The 21361-nt window shown below is 49.6% G+C and overlaps 3 non-coding genes across 3 annotated transcripts; 2 read left to right on the top strand and 1 right to left on the bottom strand.

Annotated features, from left to right (window-relative positions):
* Window positions 1-232: 232 nt before the first annotated feature.
* Window positions 233-305, bottom strand: TRNAF-GAA (transfer RNA phenylalanine (anticodon GAA)). The gene has a single exon. It is a non-coding gene; the product is annotated as a tRNA-Phe (tRNA).
* Window positions 306-12860: 12555 nt separating this feature from the next.
* Window positions 12861-12932, top strand: TRNAA-UGC (transfer RNA alanine (anticodon UGC)). The gene has a single exon. It is a non-coding gene; the product is annotated as a tRNA-Ala (tRNA).
* A 2772-nt stretch (window positions 12933-15704) lies between these two features.
* Window positions 15705-15777, top strand: TRNAM-CAU (transfer RNA methionine (anticodon CAU)). Its single transcript has one exon. It is a non-coding gene; the product is annotated as a tRNA-Met (tRNA).
* The last annotated feature ends 5584 nt before the right edge of the window (window positions 15778-21361 follow it).

The following is a 21361-nucleotide window of genomic DNA, read 5'->3' as shown; positions in this document are numbered from 1 at the left end:
GAAGTCATCCTCACATCACCCTTGTGACTCCAGCTTGAAGGAGAGCTTCTTTTTCTTCCCCTTGCTGAGAAAGAGCAAGAGAAGAAAGAAAGGTCAGGTGGCCAACTGGGTGCAGAAGCCAATGCTGTCTTTTCCCGTAGCAAAGCCTGAAATGAGGGACTTGCATTGGGTAAAGGCACTGCTGTGTTTCCAGAAAACAGCCCACCACTGCAGAAAGAGGGACAAAAGAGCATGCTGAAGCCTGGGATTGAACCAGGGACCTTTAAAGCTTCAGTCTAATGCTCTCCCAACTGAGCTACTTCAGCACCTGGAAGGGGCTTTTTTCGCCTGCTGCTTGTCACCTTGAAGATTATTCTCAATAAAACATCTCTCCAATCTACAATGGCCAATGCAAGACTGACATCGCTTGCTATTTTAGCACTTGGAAATGTCTTCAACTAGTCTTTGGATCTCTCTAATGCTGTGCTTCAGTTCACGGGGGAAAGGTGAGAAAAGCGATCTCTGAACAAAAGGCCTAGGGTTAACATTCTAACGCTGTCTCTTACTGAAGCACTATTTTATACTGGCCCACCCTGTGTTGGTGACAGTTCCATTTCTAGATGTTAGTACATTTCAGTTACTGTTAAAATTAAAAGTTTCTATATGCTTAAAGGAAATGATTTTTTTTTTATTTGCTTATATATGGCATGAATAAATACAGATTTACACATCCTATCATGAAAATTTATTGTCTTATATGATAGAGAAAATCATGCATCCCAATTGTGCATCAAAATCATGAAATGAGCTACAAGTGCAATAAAAAAACAAGGAATTCAATGGTTTAACATATGAAGCGGGGGTGGGGGGGACGCCAAAGACACTTCTTGCCTGGGTTGCCGCTTGGTCTAGGGGAGGCCCTGTCAGTGAAAGCAGGAGTTAGTTTCACATGCCTATTTTCAGGCTGTAATCTGTGGGCACCCTGCTCTGTGGGAGGGATCCTGGTAGCCCAGACTCACGGCTGGAACAGGCCCCTGATTGAGGGGGTGGCTGCATGGTTTACAGCAGTCTGATGTCTCAGGCAATGTGTCTCTCTGAAAGCCTCAGAACTGCATCCCGAGATGGCTCCTGCGCTGCCTTCGCTCCTTTCACATTCTATAGAAAGGAGCAGCATCAAGGGTTAGGGATGAGCTATAGGTCACTATGTGGGTGGCAGAGACATCAGGAGTAAACCCAGCACCCAAAGCAGAGGGGGAATATAAGGCTTTTTCTCTTTACTTAGCCACGTGCTATAGCTCAGAGAGCTCTTTTAAATGTCTCCCCTCACACAACCTGGGAAAGGGGAAGGATTCGTAGGTTCTAGTTTGATTTGAAAGAGGATCACTGGAACCTAAAACCATTCACTGCCCTTTCCTAGAGAAACCCATAATGCACAGAACGGGGCTGAGATAAATGCTTACAGGAGTCAAGAATTGCTCCCCTGGAATAGCAGCAATATTGGGCAGCTGGAAATCTCACCAAAGGAGCTGAAGCATTGGTGATTCAGACATAGATGTCCTAGGTACTGCATGGGAGGTTTAGGTTTCTTTTCTGGACAATAGCAGTGTGAGTTTTATTGTCTCAACATTTCAGTAGAAAAATTCAGACCCAAACTGTGTGTCAGGGCCGGCTCTGGCTTTTTTGCCGCCCTAGGCAAAAAAGCCAGCGGCCGCCCCCCCCCCCCCCCATTGCGGCAGGGGCTCTCCGCTCTCCCCCCAGCGGCCAGAGCGCCGGGGGGAGGGCGGAGAGCCCCTGGCGGCCAGAGCGCCGGGAGCACGGCGGAGAGCCCGGCTGGGGCTCTCCGCTCTCCCCGACCGGCCGGAGCACCGGGGAAGGGCGGCGAGCCCGCTGTGGCTCCCCTCTCCCTGGCGGCCGGAGCGCCGCGGGGAGGGCGGCGAGCCCAGTCGCGGCCCCGCTCTCGGGCCGGAGCGCCCTGCCGTGCCGCCCCCCTCCAGGCGCCGCCCCAAGCACATGCTTGGTGGGCTGGTGCCTGGAGCTGGCCCTGCTGTGTGTGGTGGGGAGGTTGATAGCAGTTTCTTTGGTTTTGATTTAGTTTGTTCTCTTATTCTCATTTTAAAAGCTCTTGATCATTTTGATGGGGAAAATGTTTGTAGAAGGCCAAGGAAAAGTAAGAAAAGTTTAAAATCTGCATTGTAGTGAGGGGGTCTCTGTGTGCCAGGGCAGAGGTGGAGATTTTCATGGGGAAGGGGGCTAAGGGATAAATGAGAGGCTTTTGCGGGAACACAGGGGGATGTTTTTCAGTTTAATTTTTCCAAAGGGAAATCTCCCCACTTTCCCTGTTCTGCTGCCCAGCTCAGACCCCACTGACAATCCTGTGACGAAGTGGGAATTTTCTGAATGTTTTGTATAAATGTTATGTATACCTCAGTTTCCCCTATTTGTTGCACGATTATCTAGGTCAGAGGTCCAAAATGTGGGGTGCATCCTGCTAGGTGGAATGGAGTAACATTCAGGGGAATGCCACTGGGGCCCAGGCCAGCCCCCACAGGGTGTGGGGAGGGAGTGCCATCCAGCTCCACTCCTGGCTGCAGCCCCAGCTGCTGGCACGGCTCCCAGGACTCCTCTCCCGGCCCTACTCTTGTGACTCTGCTGCCGGTCTCTGCCCCCACTCCCAGCTCTGGCCCCTGCCTCAGCCCCCTTACCCCTTTCCGTGTCCCTTCCCCGTAGCTGTGGTCCCACTCCCAGGTGTAGTAAGAGGAGGCCCTGAGATATAAACCTTGGTATCAGAGGCCCGGTATGAGGCCTAAGGCCTGAACTAAAGTAATGGTCAAGACTTTGCTAACATAAAGCAAAGTTAAGCTGTGAGCCAGAGGCAGGCCCTGCTCACAGAAGCTCGCAAGGAAAGGGCTGATGCTGCAAAAAGAGACACACCTAAAAGGTACTGGACACCAGATATCAGAACATTTGCATACTTGTACATTCCACACATAACAAGGAACAAGCTGTCCCATCCCAATGACAGGGCCAAAAGGGGAATATGATGGATAGAGTTGTTTTGTTCAAACCAACATGTACAAGGTGAGAGGCGGCATCTTACTACGTAGTGGGGTTGTACCTTGCTACGTAGAGGGGTTGCACCTCAATACATCAGGAGTGATGTGTAACTTGTTTGTACCTGTGTATACGAATGCACCCCTGAGTGGATATCTTTGTCCAGCCTAGGGGGCAGTGGAAAGTCCCGCCACTGACTGAGCTGAGTCCATTGTCAGGGAGCACATATGTACTAGTTAGCAGCACCTTGGACTTCTATGCCAGGGAAATCTGGAGACTGTGTTTCTCTTCGACAATAAACCTGGCCGACGTGCTTTCGTACCTTACTAGAGTCTGTGGTCATTGGGGGTTCTCTCGGGGTCTGCTGTGTCAGCTATCTGCGCAGAGGTGGGGCAGCACGCAGTGGGAACACACGCACGCAGCGGATTGATATCAACATTGAACAGTGCAGAGCACCACACCGGGAGCGTCTGACGACACTGGTGACCCCGACCGCTGATCTGGTGAGTAAGTGAGCTGTCCGCTGTAGGAACCGCGATCTAACATGGCAGAAAACCTCAAGCTAGGGAACCCCCTGATCCCCTCCCTTTACATCCCCACAGAGTTTGATAACTCATGGACCCGCTGAATTGCCAGTATAGGGGGTCCATATGAATTTAAAAAAAGAAGGGAAACATGGACTGGCATATATATATATATAGAGAGAGAGAGACACCTATCTCATAGAACTGGAAGGGACCCTGAAAGGTCATTGAATCCAGCCCCCTGCTTTCATTAGCAGGACCAAATACTGATTTGGCCCCTCAAGGATTGAAGTTACAACCCTGGGTTTAGCAGGCCAATGCTCAAATCACTAAGCTATCCCTCCCCCATATAGAGCAAGGGTAGAAACCAAGGCTCTAAAAAATAATAATAAAAGTAAAACAAGAATTGTGCAACTAATGTCTGTGGCAGTGAGATGGCTCAAACAGCATGCTACCATACTGGCTGGACAGGTAATGGAAAAAACAGAGGTTGGGCACAAGCCCATATGTCTGCACTGTAATTTTATAGTCTTGCAGCCCAAGCCCCATAAGCCCTGAGTCAGCTGACCCGGGCTTTGAGACAGGTGCCCTGGGTGTTTTAATTGCTGTGTAGACATAATGTTAGGATAGGTCTACAGTGCAATGAAACACCCACAGCTGACCCGTGTCAGATTAATCAGGGTCATGTGGCTTGGTGTGTAAAGCTACAGTGTACGTGTCTCGGCTCAAGCTCTGTACCCTGCTCTAGGAGCCCAGAAGGTTGGGAGGGAGGTTAGCAAGTGGAAATGGTAAAACCACAGTGAAGTATTACCCTGGACTCAATGGCATTTCTCCATTGGTCTGTCTGCTTTGGGGCAGGGACAAAAACACGTCCTGCTGCATTCGTTATTTCAAAGGGTGGTTTAGGATTTTCATTCTCAGACACGGTGCACAAAGCAGGACTCAATCCTCAGCGTAAACTAAATGAGCTGCCCACAGATTCTGGCAGCCACAATGAGCATTTGGTGTGAGAGCTTAGACCTGTCCCTGTCCCAGAGGGAGGGGGTCATCTGTGAGGGGACTGGAACACTGACCTACCCGCTCCTAACTCCCAAACTTTCAGTAACTCTATTATCAGTGCCTGTGAGTGTAATTTAAACCATAAGAAAAACCACACTGGGCTAGATCAAAGGTCCATCTAGCTCTGTATCTTGTCTTCTGACAGTAGCCAATAGCAGGTGCCCCAAAAGCTACAACAAGGGACCATTGGGAGTTGAACCCAGGCTCTTCTGTTTACAAGACAGGTGCTTTAACCAGCTAAGCCATGGCACTTGCCTCAGGCTAAGGTATGGTGTCTGCCCACACCTGACTCCCTGCCAACCCCCACAGGGGTCTGACCAGCTTTGCTTGTGTTTGGATTCTGTAAAGCAGAGGAGCAGGTGAAGTTTTACTCCCAAGGTGTGTGTGTGTGATTCTTTGCACAGGTCTATGCTACAAAATTAGGTCGGTGTAACTACAATACTTAGGGGTGTAAAAAATGTAACCTGAGCAATGCAGTTATATTAAACTAACCCCGGTGTAGCTAGCACTGTGTCAACAGGAGGGCTTCTCCCATCAACATAGCTTGGGGAGGGGCTTGGTTAGTGAAGACCCAGAGAATAGGTGGCCCGTGACTCTTGCATTTGGGGAGGCTGGGCATGAGCACTGGAAGCTCCCTAAAAGTGTGGGGGGGCCATCGGTACCTGGACTGTGGCACTGCCCCCCAACTCCACCCTGCTCTTTCTCCTCCCTCTGAGGACCCACCTGTGCTCCACCCTCGCTCCCGTATGGCCACTTCCTTCCCCTGCTCTGCCTCTTTGGCTGAGGCCTGCTGGTCTGCCTTTTGCTCGCTCCTCTCCTCCCCTGAGGCCTCCTCACCTGCTGCTCGTGCTTCTCCACCCCCTACCCCAAGGTCTGCCCGCCACCCACACCTCTGTGCCCCTCCCCTGAGACCCACCCAACCTGCCGCTTGCACCTTTCTGACCCCTCCTCTGACCTGCCCACCACCCACATCTCTCTGACCCCTCCCCTGAGACCCGCCCTGCCCTGCCCACCTCTTTCTTCATGCTGCTGTTGTTATTCCATGAAACATCAAGGATGGAATAAAAAGCTGAGTTTACTCCAGAGTGAGGAAAGAAAGGAGCCACCAACCCCTGGCAAAGCTCAGTGCCCCAGAGAAAACCTGCCCCCTGCTATTGCAATCACTGAAGTACTGGGGATATGACAGGAAAGGGACTGTCTGAATTATCAGGGCAGGAAATGGACAACAATCTACAGCAACGTCATTAACCACAAACACACTCTCATCATGCTCCAGCCAGAAGGGAAATGAGCAGGAATTCTTGCTGTTCAGCCCTGGACACACTTACACAATGGCACAGCAGTGAGTGTGTTGTGGAAGCTGGTCTGAGGAAACAATTGGAATTGAGCACTCAGTGAGAACAGAACTAGAGTGTAGTGAAAAGCATAGCTACTACAAGTAGTTGTGGCTGTATGGTTAAGGCAATGGACTAGCAATCCATTGGGGTGGCCTTGCACAGGTTCAGATTCTGCCAACTACGGAGGAAGTGGTTGTTCTTTAGTTTTAACGGGAGCTGGGTCTTGTTTCGTCTCACTCTCAGGCTATGTCTACACGGCAGAGTTATGCCGCTTTAGTTAAAGTGTTTTAATTAAACAGCTGTTGCATGTCCACACTATGCCCCTTATGTCACCAGAGCGCATCCACGCTAGCAGCTCTTGCATTGTCACAAAGAGCAGTGCACTGTGGGTAGCTATCCCACTGTACAACTGGCCGCAGGGTGCTTTGGGAAGGGTTTGCAATGCCTCGTGGGCCGGTACAGCATCACATGATGCAGGTTTCTCTATCCCATTGTTCCATGGGCATCCTACTAGATTGCCAGCTGCTTTTGAACTGCAATGTGCGTGGTGGGGTAGAGACCTGTTGGTGTGTGGGGAGAGACAGTGTGTGTGTTGGGGGAGTGTGTGTGTTGCGGAAGAGTGAGTGTGTTAGCACACTGTCTCTAAGTTCAGACTGCTGCTGGAAGCAACCAGTCCTGAGGCAGGGGGAAGGGGACAGCCCTGACATCAGCCCCCGCTTCTCTCACTGGCTCAGCTCAGCACAGCAGTCTCTGTCACATACACACACACACACACACACACTGCTGCCTGCTTAGCTCTGTGTCAAGGGTGCTGGAACAGGGGGTTTAGAGGGCCATGCCCCCACTACTCTTTACTGGCTGTTAGGACAAATGATGGAGGGGGGAAATGGTGGAGTCTTGGGGGGAAGAGGCATTCTGTGGGTGTGGCCATTGGTACCTGGACTGTGGCACTGCCCCCCAACTCCACCCTGCTCTTTCTCCTCCCTCTGAGGCCCCACCTGTGCTCCACCCTCGCTCCCGTTTGGCCACTTCCCTCCCCTGCTCTGCCTCTTGTGAGTGTGGGTCCTTGTGGAAGGGTTGTCATGGGAGTGCCACGGTTCAGACAACGGTGCCCCCCCCCCCCGCACTGTAAGGAAGCTTCCGCTGCCCCTGCTCTGTGTTTCTAGAGCAGGAGAGGGCAGCATTCCATGGGAGTGATTTGCTCCCCGGGTCTCCGGCAGTGGAGCTCAGGAGGCGATTTAAAGGGCCCGGGGCTCGGGTCACTGCAGGGAGCCCTGGGCCCTTTAAATCACCAGCTTGGGGAAGCTGGTCCAGTCCGGCACAGTGTACCAGCTCTTGCCGGTACGCCATACTGGAACATACCAGCTTACTTTCACCGCTGGAAGGTCCTCACAGGGATCAATAACTGATTAAAAGATAGGAAACAAAGGGTAGGAATAAACGGTCAGTTTTCAGGGTGGAAACAGGTAAATAGTGGTGTCTGTACTGGGACCAGTACTATTCAGCATATTCATAAACGATCTGCTAAAAAGTGAGGTGACAAAATTTGCAGATGATCCAAAACTACTGAGGATTGTTAAGTCCAAAGCAGACTGTGAGGAGTTAAAAAGAGATTTCACAAAACCGGGTGAAAGGGCAACAAAATGGCAGATGAAATTCAATGTTGATAAATGCAAAGTGATGCACATTGGAAAACATAATCCCAACTATACATATAAAATGATGGGATGTAAAATAGCTGTTGCAACTCAAGTGAGAGATCTTGGAGTCACTGTGGATAGATCTCTGAAAACATCCACTCAATGTGCAGTGGCAGTCAAAAAAGCAAACAGAATGTTGGGAATCATTAGGAAAGGGATAGATAATAAGAGAGAAAATCTTACTACCACTATATAAATCATGGTATGCCCACATCTGGAATACTGCGTGCAGCTATGGTCAGCCCATCTTAAAAAAGATGTATTGGAATTGGAAAAGGTTCAGAAAAGGGGTATGGAGTGTCTGCCATATGAGGAGAGAATAATAAGACTGGGACTTTTCAGCTTGGAAAAAAGATGACTAAGTGGGGATATGATAGAGGTCTAGAAAATCATGACTGGTGTGGAGAAAGTAAATAAGGAAGTGTTACTTATTCCTTCTCATAACACAAGAACTAGGGGTCACCAAATGAAATTAATAGGCAGCACGTTTAAAACAAACAAAAGGAAGTATTTTTTCACACAATGCACAGTCAACCTGCGGAACTCTTGCCAGAGGATGTTGTGAAGGCCAAGACTATAACAGGGTTCAAAAAAAAAAAGTGCGTAATCAATTCATGGAGGATATGCTATGAGCCAGGATGGATAGGGATGGTGTCCCTAGTCTCTGTTTGCCAGGAGCTGGGAATGGGTGACAGGGGATAGATCACTTGATGATTACCTGGTCTGTTCATTCGTTCTGAAGCACCTGGCTTTGGCCACTATGGGAAGACAGGATACTGGGCTAGATGGACCCAGTCTGACCCAGTATGGCCATTCTTATGTCCTTATGCTCCTTTCATATAGATGCCTGGGATTCTGCCTCACAATGTGTCCCTGAGGTCTCAGCCAAAATGCCCCAGACAGGCAAACACTCTGTGCTCCTGAAGCCTCTGCCATCCATGTAGTGCCCTATGGCTCATCCCTAACCCTTGATGCTGCTCCTTGTTATTGAATGTGAAAGGAGAGGAGGTGGTGCAGGAGCATTATGGGGACGCAGATCTGAGGCTTGGGGAGAGACAGATTGTCTGATAAATCAGAGCACTGTAAACAATGCAGCCACCCCCTAAATCAGGGACCTGTTCCAGCCCTGAGTCTGGGTTACTGGGATCCCTTCCACAGAGCAGGGTGCCTACAGCCTGAAAATAGGCATTTGAAACTAACTCCTGTTCTCTGCTCTAGACCAAATGGGACCCCAGGCAAGTCGTGTCTTCGGTGCCTGTCCCCCATATGTTAAACTTTTGAATATCTTATTTTTCATTGCGTGTTAGTTCATTTCATGATTTTGATGCACATTTTGGATGCATGATTTTCTCTGTCATATAAGATGATAAATTTACATGCTAGGATCTGTAAACCTATATTTATTCATGCCATATATAAGCAAATAAAACAAATTCATTTCCTCTAAGTATATAGAAACTTTTTAATTTTAACAGTATCTGAAATGTACTAATATCTAGAAATCAAACTGTCACCAACACAGGGTGGACCAGTATTAAATAGTGTTACAGTAAGAGACAGCATTAGAATATTAACCATAGTCCTTTAGTTCCAAGGTCGTTTTTCTTGCCTTTGCTCTCATGAACTGAAGCGCAGCATTAGGGAGATCCAAAGATTGGCCAATGGCATTTTCAAGTGCTAAAATAGCAAGCGATGTTGGTCTCTCATTGGCCATCATCGATTGAAGATATGGTTTAATGAGCCAGAGCTTCAAGGTGAGAGTGGCTCTGTCCACCGCCTTCTGTTGCGCTGCTGGGCACCAAGTCCCTGGCGGCCAATATGTGAAGCTGGGAGAAGAGAGTGGGGTGGCAAGTGGTGGCAGGAATTTTGCCAGCAGGGTCTAGTTGCCCAACTTCCTCCTCGTACCGCTGGGCCCCCGTCGCCTTCAGGTAACCCAGGAACTAAGGCAGGAATAGAGCAAGGAAGCAAGTAAAGCTGAGGAAGGAAGGCAAAAGTTAATCTTGCCTTCATGGGCCGCTCACAATGATGTCCTTTTTCTGTGCCTCAGTTGACAAAAACATCCTGGACAGAAGAACAGTAGGCCAAAAAGAAACCAAGCAGCTCAGCTGGATGTGTGCTAGACTAAAGGTCCCTGGTTCAATCCCAGGCTTTAGCATGCTTCTTTTATCTCCCTTTGTGCAGGAGTGGGCTGTTTTCTGAAAGTGCAGCATTGCCTTTAACTGCCACAAGTCCCTCATTTCAGGCTATGCAGCAGGAAAAGACAGCATGGGCTTCTGCACCGAGTTGGCCCACCTGACCTTTCATTCTTCTCTTGCACTTTGTCAGGAAGGGGAAGAAAAGAAAAAGAAAAAGAAGCTCTCCTTCAAGCGAGAATCACAAGGGTGACGTAAGGATGACTTCCTGAACACCGGCTCCAGTCCTCTGCTCTACCAGCTGACCCATCGAAGGGCTGCCACCTCTTTCTCTAGGTTCGCCCATTGGTGTGTGCCAGGGCGAGCGCCAGCCAAGTGGATGGAATTTGAAGGGAGGGGCACAGTACTGTAAGAGGGTTTCTGTAGTGTAGTGGTTATCATGTTTGCCTAACACACAAAAGGCCCCTGGTACAGAAATATGCTGGCTTCCTTTTCCCAGATCCCCTTGCTGTCCAGGAAGGCACTCCTCCTTCTGCTATTGGCCCATCCCTGGGATAACTCCAACCCCCGCATGACAGAGGGTGGTGACATCAGCGGAGAAAGCACTTTGGCGTCAGTCTGGAGAACCTAGAGGAGTTAGGCGTGTCACCTTTTGGAAGCTTGTGGCTTGGCCTCCTCTGACCTTGGAGATTGGCCTATAGAGGCCATCACTTCCTGCTGGCTTCCTTTGTGTGACTTGCAAAAGGAGGAAGTAAGACAGGAATGGGGCCATAGAGGAAAGTCAAGCTGAGGAAGGCAGGGAAGAAGCTGTGCAACAAAGTGGGGATAGTAAAGTGCCACCATTCGTTCTGCCAAAGCCTGAGGAGGTGTGTTTGGCTTCTGGGAGGTAGAATCCTGTGCCTGCCTCTTGGCATCCCAGAGATGGCTACTTGCAGCCCAGGAGAAGCGGGGTTGTGGGTGGAAGGAAAAGTAGCAATGGTGAGTCCTAGTGGGCTGCTTTCTGGCAAGATGGTTTTCTGTTTTAGGCTTGGGAGGAGCCTGCAAGCTGTGAGTGGACTTGTTCCAGTGAGAACCGCTGCTCTTGTCTTGCTGACCTGGGGGTGCCAGTGACAGCTTGTGAGGGGGCAGGTGCTGGCTTGAGTGAATGGGATATAGGAAACCCCAGCCTGCCGCACAGGGGCCAAGTCCACTGCTTGTCTCCTGCATTGTGACATCAAGATTAAAATCTTCCTAGCATGTGCTGCGACTCGTGTATTAAGCCTTCCTGGTTGGCCTGGTCATTGCCAAAGTAGTTCAGTTGGGAGTGCATTAGATTGATGATTTGAAGATTTCTGGCTTGATGCCAGGCTTTAGCACCCCCTTCACCCTGGGCACGTCGTGCTGGGCTTTCTTCTGGGTGTGCAGCTGTGCCTTAAACTCACAAGTTTTCCTAATTTCAGAGGCAACACTTGCAGAGGGTGGTGTGTGGGGTCATGTGCCCCACCTGGGTTAGCATCTCTGCTACATCATGTGGTGCTGCCAGGCTCTCTCCCTGCACAGCAGCTGCTGGAGGGGTAAGTGGAGAGGGGCTGCCTTTGCTGCTTCCTCTCCCTGCATTGTTCACACCTGGGAGGGGCTGTTGATCATAAGGGAGTGGGGCTGAACTTTGAAATTGTGCCCCCCCCCCCCCGGCCTCTTTCAGGAGACACCAGTCATCTGTGCCTGGTTTCCAGCTCCTCAGCCAGAGGAAAAAGTGGTATTCTGCACCTGAGTGGCCAGCTCTTACTTTCTTTCTCATGAAGGGGAGGAAAAAAGAATCTCTTTTTCAAATCCCTGTCCTACCGTTGACCGAGGTGTGACTTTCTAAGTTCCTGCTACAGTGGAGGATTTAGAGTTAGTGGGGTCCTGTACGCATAAAGTCCATGCAACAATCCCCTTTCATCCCAGCCCTGGTATGCCTCCAGTGGTTGTTGTCCCCTGGTAGCAGGGAAGGAAGTTTCCACCCATCCAGGAGATCCCAGCCTGGACTAAAGTCAACTTCAGGCTTCTCCTCTCTCCCTTCTTGGAATCAAGTTCATGTTTTTACCATGAGTTAAAGCAGCCCAAACCCCCAGAGTCTGGATTAATGTCACACGTTTGCAATCTCTCCAAGGAAGACAGTTTTTTAAACCCCAGATGAGTGGAGTTAAATCGGTTCTCAGCCTGAATCTTTGCTCTTAATCCTGAGGATATTGTCCCACCAAGGGGCCATTTCTCACCTCTCTTTTAAAATGAAGCACAATTTTCTTTGCACAGACACAGGAGCAGCAACATCTTTCTTTGTCCCTTGTGCTAAGCAGGATGTCAAATTCCATGGAACCTTCCTCTTCTGTAATGGAGACAATGGACAAGCAGGGGGCCCTGGGCACATCCAGCCCTGGCAGTGAGATGTTCCCTCCCCTCTTTCTTTATGCTGCTGTTGTTATTTCATGGACTGTCTGGGATGGGAAAAAAGCTGAGTTCACTCTAGGTGGAGGTAAAAAAGGACCCTGAAAATCTCAGGGCCACAGGGAAAACCCAACCCCTGCTACCGAGGTCACTGAGGTGCTGGCGATTTGAGTAGGAAAGGGACTGTGTGAATTGTCAAGGTGGGGAATGAATAACAATCTACAACTAGATCCACTTCATTAACCACCGACACAGGCTAATCCTGCTGCAGATAGAAGGGAAACTGGGAGCTATTCTTTGCTGTACAGCCTTGGAAACAGTGACCCAATTGCACCACAGTGAATGTGCTGGGGAAAGCTGGACTTTATAGGCAGGTGGAAATAGTGGATCCTAGAAATACCTGGAGTCCCCCACACCGCTTCTGCCACCAGGGTCAGGTGTTGAGCTGCTCACAGCGCCCCCCCCCCACCATCATTACCTTCCAGCAGGGGATTGCAGCACCCCCCCCCCCCTCATCCAATGCAGTATGAGGGCTGATTCTTGTATCTCTGCACCCTGCACTCTCTCGCCCCCTCTGCTGTGTAGAATCTGGCCCTGCTGCAAAGTGTCCCCTATGAACCACCAACCTCCAGGACAGCAGGTTTGGCCCACAGAGCAGGGCTTATGCAAGCTGGGGATGTAGCTCAGTGGTAGAGCGCATGCTTTGCATGTATGAGGTCCTGGGTTCAATCCCCAGCATCTCCATGTTCTTTTTTTTCCACACTGCAGCTTTGCTCATGCCCATCTCGGATGTGACCCAGCATCTCCCTGCCCGAGTTTCAATCTTGCTCAGTGAGGGGCAAGTGCCAATTGCATGGAAAGTCTGTGGGGGTTTCTGCTCCTAAGTCACATCAGTAAGTTTAAGATTCCCACCCGCTGTGCTGCTTGGGACAATGGGAGATGAGAAGGGCAAATCCTCTAGCACTGGAGGGACAGGTCCCATCTGCCCAGATTGAGAGGCAAGGAAACAGAGGGGAGTCAGTGCTCAGAGAGGTCAGTGATTTACACCCAACAGGGGACACTGTCTTTTTGAGGCAAGTACAGCTTGCTTGGGATGGTGCTGACGATGGAGAGAAAAAAGGCTGGAGTCAATGACAGATGAGACCATAGAAGGGGAAGGGGAATGGCAGCTCCACAGAAGGTCCTGGGTGCTCAGATGCCCCAGTTATAGGCACCCTGGACTGTCCTAAAGGGAGAAAATATAAAGCAAGACCCAGCCCCCCTACAGTGATCCCATGAAGAAGAACCTGGTTGGGAGTGGGGTGCAGGTTCCCTTTGGGCAAAGGGGAGCTGAAATCCCTCAGTGTCCTGGAATTTAAGTAATGCAAGCTTCAAACCCTGCACGGGTGGGGGCTGAGGTGCATCAGCAGAAGGTTGGGCTGGAGGAACATCGGTGCTAATCTACATTTCTGCTTGCTTGTCTTTTTGGCAGGTTAAATAAATGGAGCCTCTGCTCCGGTCTCTCCCAATGGCCTAACATTGCTTTGCACAACGATAAATCTTGGAACAGGATAGAAATGAAATAGCCGCAGCATATGGCGGCAGAATCTAAGCAATGAAAAGCCTCCGGATTCTTCTGTGTGCATTGACTCCGAACAGGAGCTGTAATTTGACTTGTTTTGCAGCTGCGGCTGGCAAACAAAATATCAGGACAAAGTCATTCCAGTGATTGTAACACTGGCTTTGAGGAGGCTTTGATCTTACTAAAATATAATTAGCATGTTACACTTGTGTTTCTAAAGGTGGCTTCCCCAAGCAATCCCGAGTTGTTCTTCCCACAGCTGGCTGATGGTGGGCAGCAGGAGATCTCCCCAATCTGTGGGGGAATCTCTCTGAGCCCCACTGTTAGTTCTCCAGCCTTTCTCCCCCTAACCACACACACCCCTCCCCCACCCATTATCAATGTTTTACAGCAACCCCTCCCTCCCTTTATGGGATTCAGACTCTCTGTGACAGAGACTGACTGGGGCTCCTCTCTGCATGACCCCAATGGGGAAGGAAAGAGACTGAGGGGGCAGGGAGTAAGATGGGCAGAAGGAGTCAAACAGAGACTTGCCATCAAATGGGAGGTCCTGCAGGGAGCTCTGTGCCTCACTGGAGAGCCCGAACAGCAGGAGCCATGATGCCCTTCTCATAAACACTGCTCTGCTCCCCTGGCTCCCAGCCACACCACCGGTAAGTGCTGGGGGGTGGTTCCTCCCTCTCCCCAAGCCTGGGAGCCAGGGGTGCGGAGCAGGCTGGGGCTGGGTCACTCCACTTACCATGCGGTGAGTGCAGGGTCGGGCTGGCTGCAGTCTTCAGGGAAGCAGGGGCAGGGTGGGGGCAGGAAGAGGCTGGAGAAGCACACAGCTGCGCAGGGCACCAGGAAATGTGGTGCCCCAAATTTCCTGGTGCCCTACGCAGCTGCCTACTTTGCCTATGAGTAAGGCTGGCCCTGGCTGCCCCACCTCTTCCCCATGGCCCCCACCCCTGCTCCACCCCAGCCCCACCCCCACTCCCCTGAGGAGTGCAGGCAGGGCCAGGCCTGCACTCACCGGCAACGGGAAGTGCAGCGGCCTAGCCCCAGCCACGCTGCCGGTCAGTTCTGGGGGGTGGTTCCCCGCATCCCCCAAGCCAGCCCCGCCCCACCCGGCGGAGGCCTGGGGCCAGCCCCCCCACACTTAGGCCTGGTCTGTGTGCGGAGCACTCACTGGCATCTGTCACCTACAAGTGTCACACGACTTAAAACCCGGGGCGTGGGGCATGCCGCGGCCCGGGCGCACTAGCTAAACTAAACTTAACTAATCAACTACTAACTACAGGTACCATACACTGAATGAACAAGAGTTGTGGGGATGAGCTGTAGCAAAGCTGGAGCAGAGCAGTTCCCAAGCAGCTTCACTGGTGGCAAGAAGGAACTGAGGGTGGGGGGAGCATGCAGCGCCCCTTATACTGCGCCGTGGAGGCGCCACTCCAGGGGTTGCTAGGGGTGCTCCCCTACGAGTACTGCTAGGGGAAAAACTTCCGACACTGGTGCACATGGCGAGCATGCCCACCTACTGTGGAATAGACATGAGCAATCACTCGAAGAAGAAGTTAAGTTTTCCCTTTGGGAAACTATCAGGCTGAAGCAATTGTATTGATTGTGACACTAGAATCGAAGGATTATTTAATATTATAAATAAAAGAGTGTAAACCTAAGCTTCCTGTTTTCAAACTGTTTTCCCAACTCAGTTCCCAATTCTCTTCTGGAAAGGCCTCCAGGAAGCCTGTCCACCCCAGCAGAAGTGGCAGTGAGAAAGCCCCCCAGTGCTGCTCTTAGTCCCAGGTGGATTGTTCAGTGATGGGGAGAGTTGATTTTTTTGGTGCTGAGAAAGCTGCCAGGCAGGTCTCTGGGCAGCAGATCTCCCTTCCTCTTCAAACACACACCAGGCTCCTTCCCTGCCCAGTCACTGCTGAAGGCGGGTCCTATATGCACTGAGCCTAGGAGTTTTCCAAGCCTTCTTAGTGCAGTTGGCAGTGCGTCAGTCTCATAATCTGAAGGTCCTGAGTTCAAGCCTCAGAGAGGGCAGTTTTTGCTCCCTGCTTCATATTTTCTTAAGGAAATCAGAGTGGTTTCTAGACACCCTCCTATCCATTCAACACACACACACACACACACACACAGACTTTTCTAAGGCATTAACTTTTCCTTCTCCTTTATGACTCCTGAAATACCAATTCCTAGAAGCCCCTTTCCACAGAGCACACAACCGTAGTGCAGAGAGAAAGCTGGGAGCTGCCAGGTTGTTGTGGGCAAGTAGTGAAAGGGATGCACAACAAATCCAGTTGGGCCATTGCCCCCCATCCTCACCCCCAAGCAGCTTTGATTCTTGATGACTGTGATGCTGAGATTCCACTGCCTCAGCATCCTTGACCCCCACTGGAGGCAGGTTCCTTAGACCCCTGTTCATATTTCAGACCCCAGCCAGTGCCGCATCCCTGCCCAGCAAGTCACCTTCTGCCCCAGGAGAACCAGCTGGTGGGCTGCATCCACAGGCAAATAGCTTATATCGCTCCCCTCAGAGCAGCAGCCGCAGCTGTTGGCAGCTAATCCCCACCTGAAGCGTGGGGGAAGGAGCTGGGGATCACTTGTTATTTCTTCCATACATCGAGTCTCACTGTGTTTGAACACATTTCTCTCTAAAACTGATTTAAATTCAGAGCCCCTCCCCCCATTTCTGCTTTATGCCTCATTCCTGTACTGATGTGAACACAAAGAAACCTTTGGGGACCACTTGCAGCTACTTCCCTGAAGATTTTTTAATTCAATAATTGCTGACTCCTACCCCCATTAAGAACAGTGGGTTTTATGCCCAGGAGCTTGGCTAAAGGCAAAATAACGGGTAAAGGTTTGTTACCCCCATGGCCAGTGCTGGAATTCGCTATATTATCCCAGCACAGAGGCCGAACTATTGCACAAACGTTCCTTCCATCTAGTTTTCCTTTCACTGCCCTCCGCTGCTACGTTATTGTTTGTTCATTCAAGCCACATGCAGAGGTGGGTGTTACCCTGACACACAGGGAACTTAAAGTTGTCCAAGTGCATGCAGTGTTTCAGAAATATACTAAAGCCCAGGCTTTTCCTTCCTGCTGTTCAATCGGATTGCAGTGTGCGACTAAACCAGGGAAATCGTCAACCTGGTGCTAGAGTAAGATTCCAACCTGCTGTGAATAAGGTGCTGAGAGGCAGACCCTGGGGAAAGTGTCAGGGACACATTCCCTCTGGTGCTGGTTATAAAATAACACCAGCCCCAGCTCAAAGGGCAGTTGCGCAATGGCTGAACTTCAAGCAGGGGCCCTTCCAGTGCATCGTTCGCCTGGAAGAAGATTCACAAAACACATCCTGGTGTCACTCAACAACTGTCACTGTGATCCTCCACCAAACAAACAAACAGCAATACAAAAACCCACCTTTCCCCCAAAACTCTGCCAGAGCTGACGGATTTGTCCCAAGAGAACAGAACTCGGCACCCAGGCCAGATGGGGGAAGGGACAAGAGGAGGCTGCAGATGCACAACAGAGTGTCCACGAGGTCTAAGGCTGTAGCTCAGACAGCCAGAAACAGGTTTTTCTGGCAAGTGGCTCCCTGCAGAGAAAATGCTTTTCCCTGTAAAAGCACCCCAGCATGAAATGGATAAATTGGCCACATGGTGGCGCCTGAAGGAACATAAATCCACACCGTGTAGAGGTCAAGCATAGGAGTTTATTACACACAGCGCTGGTGGAGTGTCACCTGGCTTATTAGGCTCAGAGACACTGTCAATCAATTGATTACGATGGAATATATGGATTTTCCATGGGCGGGGGGAAGTGACGGGGAAGGCAGTTCCACACCCCGGGAGTCAGAATGCGATCAGCTTACACCGAGGGGGAACAAACTCCCTCCCTTGGTCTCTATGCCAGAGCTCCTATCAGCTCAGTGTCCTTCCCAGAAGAGTGTCCAGGTAGGATGCTGAGAGGGTTGCAATGGGATAAATGAAGGCAGAGGAGGATTGTTTCTCATGGGCTTTCTTTGTGTTGCTCTGTGATCCTGCTGGAAGAAGCTGAAGCATCATTTGTGTTGTTTCAGTACCTTGGGTTGGGCTCAAGTTGTGACCCTGAGCACAGGGGTTCCTGCACTCTCTGTTTTTAGCCCCTCAGGGAATGGACAGTGGAGCAGCTTCAGAAATTGGACAGAAAGTAGCCTAAGAAAGTGGAGCATAGCTGAGAAGATGAACCACATCATTACCTCCTTGGTGCTCTAGTGGTTAGGATTTGCCACACTCATTGTTGTGATCTAGGTTTGAGTCCCTGTTAGAGAAAGGTGACTATATAAAAAAAACTTAATTTATTCTTCACAGGCAATTTAAACAAATCCATGTTTTTTTCTGATTCCCCTTCTTCTCTACATAATCTTGGAAGGGCTTCGGAGACCATATAAAAAGCAAAGTTTCCCACTGACTAGTAACAGAATGTGGGCATGTTTCCCCTGTGCACCTCGAAGTCCAGGCTGCATGCCCTTTTACACAAATGGACATGTGCAAATTATTTTTTTCTCTTGCTAGCTAGCCTAACCAACCTTATAATAACAATAATAGACATTCAGGTTGACCCAAGATGAATATTTTTTCCAATTTTCTTGGTGAAACAAAACCAAAAAATCATTTCGAGTTAACCAAAATATTTCAGCATATAAAATATTCATCCAAAAAGCTTTCATCCCACTCTATATACAAGTCTTTGGAAGTAACCATCCCTGAGAAAGTGATCATTAGCCTCTTCCATTCCTGAGGTCTAGCTGCTGAAGTGTTCTAAGCATAGATGATGGGCCTTTCACCTGTTGGCCACTGGTTACTACCTTGTTCAGGTGACTACTGATGAAAGGCAATGTGGTTTAGTGGCAGACCTACTTCTATCCCTCTACCCAACTAGGGGTGTTTGTTTCACATTGCATGTAAAAATACAATAAATGCATTTTGTTGATACCTAAACCTGGGATCAAGATGAAACATTGTGATTGTAAATCAGTGAGAAAATCTCTGCTGAGTTCTACAGAAGGAAGGTTTTCTCATCAGGTTCTAGCACATGATTAAAGTTCTGAAGGTTCTTAAAGCTTCCAGACACATGGGCCAGAATTATCAGAAGGTCTCAGACCCACCTCTAGAGCCAGATTTTCAGAAGAACTCAGCTCCCATTTAGGCAACAAAAATTTTGGCCAGGTTTTCAGAAAGGCTCAACACACTGAGGGCTGAGCTATTTTGAAAACAAAAGGTGGTAGAAATTGTGGGTGCTGGTTGCTTGGCCATCTGGCCCACCCTGCAGGAGTTTGAGGTTCAACATTACTTTCTCAGAATGCTAGCAACCATCTTTTATTCTCTTAAAAAGTGAGCGGGGAGACTACATATAAAAATCAGCTGTGCTGCAGAAGGTCTCTAGAAGTTGAAAGAGATGTGCCCTCTCTGCCTCCCTGAAGAGTTCATAACAAGTTAAAGAAAACTAAGATTGATAAATCACTGAACTAACCATGTCAGGCTTGCTGTGTGGTCTAACGTGTCAGATGCAAGGTTGTGTCTTTCTGTCATTTGTTGTTCTGGGCTCCGTATGAAGGCATGCGTTCAAATCCCCCTCCTGAGACAATGATTGTCTTCTACCTGAAGAAATAGCCTCATTTCAACCTCCACTGTAACATTACAACACCAACTGCTTAGCTTTCAAACGGCCAAAGGCACATTCGACTCCCATGCGGTACCTGCTTAGCCTGTTGTTAAAACACTCCTTGCTGCTGTCCAGGTGCCCTGTGTAAGGTTTCATGAGCCAGGGCTGTAAGGGGTAAGCTGGGATTACTATGGGCATTTCCACATCCCCCACTGTGAACTTGTGGTCTGGAAAGAAAGTTCCTGTATCCCTTCCTATTGATGTATTCAGAGGCAAGGTGGTCTGGTGCTAAAATTGGAATGTGTGTGCCATCAATCGCCCCGCCACAGTTAGGGAAACCCATCTCTGCAAAGCCATCCACTATTTCATGCACAGTTCCCAGAGTCATGGTCCTATGCAGCAGGATGTGATTTATTGCCCTGCACACTTGGACTAATACAGCCCCAACAGTGGACTTTCCCATTCCAAATTGATTTGCGACTGATTGGTAGCAGTCTGGATTCACCAGCTTTCACACAGCAATTGCAACACGCTTCTCTACCGGAAGGCCAGCTCTCAATCTTGTGTCCTTCCGCTGCAGGTCAGGGACCAGCTCAGCACATAGCCCCAGGAAGGTTGCTTTATGTATCCTAAAGTTCTGTACCCACTGGTCGTCATCCCACACCTGCATGACAATGTGATCCCACCAATCAGTGCTTGTTTCCCTAGCCCAAAAGCAATGCTCTACTATATGCAGCTGCTCTGTGAATGCACAAAGCACTGATAAGTTGCTGCCATCCATATCACACTCGGGTGCCTGCGATTTATCCTCTGCTAACTTTGCAAGTAACTCTGCGAGTAACTGTGCTGCCATGCGCGATGTCCTCACGACAGCTAACAGAGCATAGGAGAGAAGTGCGGGACCCACCCTCTCTCACTGGCACGCACTACAAAAGAATGACAGTTGGAAAAACAGCACGAAAGAAAGCCAGAAACCATTGGAGGGGTGGGACACAAAATGGTGCATGACGGCACATTTTGCACATCCCCAGATGAATTGTAGAACTGTCAGAGGAGCCCAAAGGGCTGCTATTAACATCAGAGAGACTTTGAGGAACCACTTTGACAATGAGGGGCAGTAACACATGTCTGCTTTGGAGTTACTTCCCTGTTGCATCCATGTACAATTTTGGGGCCCAAGATCCGTGTAACAAAATGCTTTAGAAGCCTGTTCCTGAGAGTGAATTGATTGCTATATGCTTTTGTAGAACACAGAATAAAAATGCTGTATCATTAAATACCTTATCCTTTATTTATTGTTAAAAAGAGTAAAACCTCACTACTGTGTGTAGCTCCAGCTATCATTGTGCAAGCTGTGAGGGTGGGGGAGGAGTGATGGGGAAACTCAGGAGTGCTGTAAAGTGAAAAGGAATGTGTGGGCATAGAGTGGGGTGGGGTTGGCAAAGAATTGTGCATCTGCTGCAGTGGCGCTCGAACTTGGATCTGCTCAGTCTGCAGCTGTATCAGAGACTTGAACATCTCTGTCTGATCCTCCATAACATTTATGATCCACTCTGTCGCTTGCCTAGCAAAAGCGGCATTCTCTTTTCTGTCCTGCCTTTTGGCTTCCCAGCACTCTTTCCATTCCCTGATCTGTCTCTCATCGCGCTGTATAACCTCGCAGAACATGTCTTCTTTGCTGTGCCTAGGTTTTTTTCCTTATCTGCCACAGCTGGTCCACGGGGGTGTGTGATGTGTTCTTCAAGGTCTGTGCTGAACAGAAGAGGGATTGTTACATTACAGCAAACAACTGAAACATTTTAGTAAAAAGGGCATTTTGCTAGTAGAGATCACTTTCTCTCTGAGATTCTAGGCAGGCACACAGCTCCACGAGCATCCCAATCATGGTGAGTTTCAGGAGTGGGGGAAGGCGGTTGTGCATATGGACAAAAAGGTCATGGCTTGCAGGGCACCTTTGCAGGGATCTGATTCTAAAATTA

This window comes from Emys orbicularis, chromosome 15 (genome assembly GCF_028017835.1).
Source record: "Emys orbicularis isolate rEmyOrb1 chromosome 15, rEmyOrb1.hap1, whole genome shotgun sequence".
Lineage (NCBI taxonomy): Eukaryota > Metazoa > Chordata > Testudines > Emydidae > Emys > Emys orbicularis.
The sequence above is the reverse complement of the archived record's forward strand: the minus strand, read 5'-3'. Positions and strand labels throughout refer to the sequence as shown.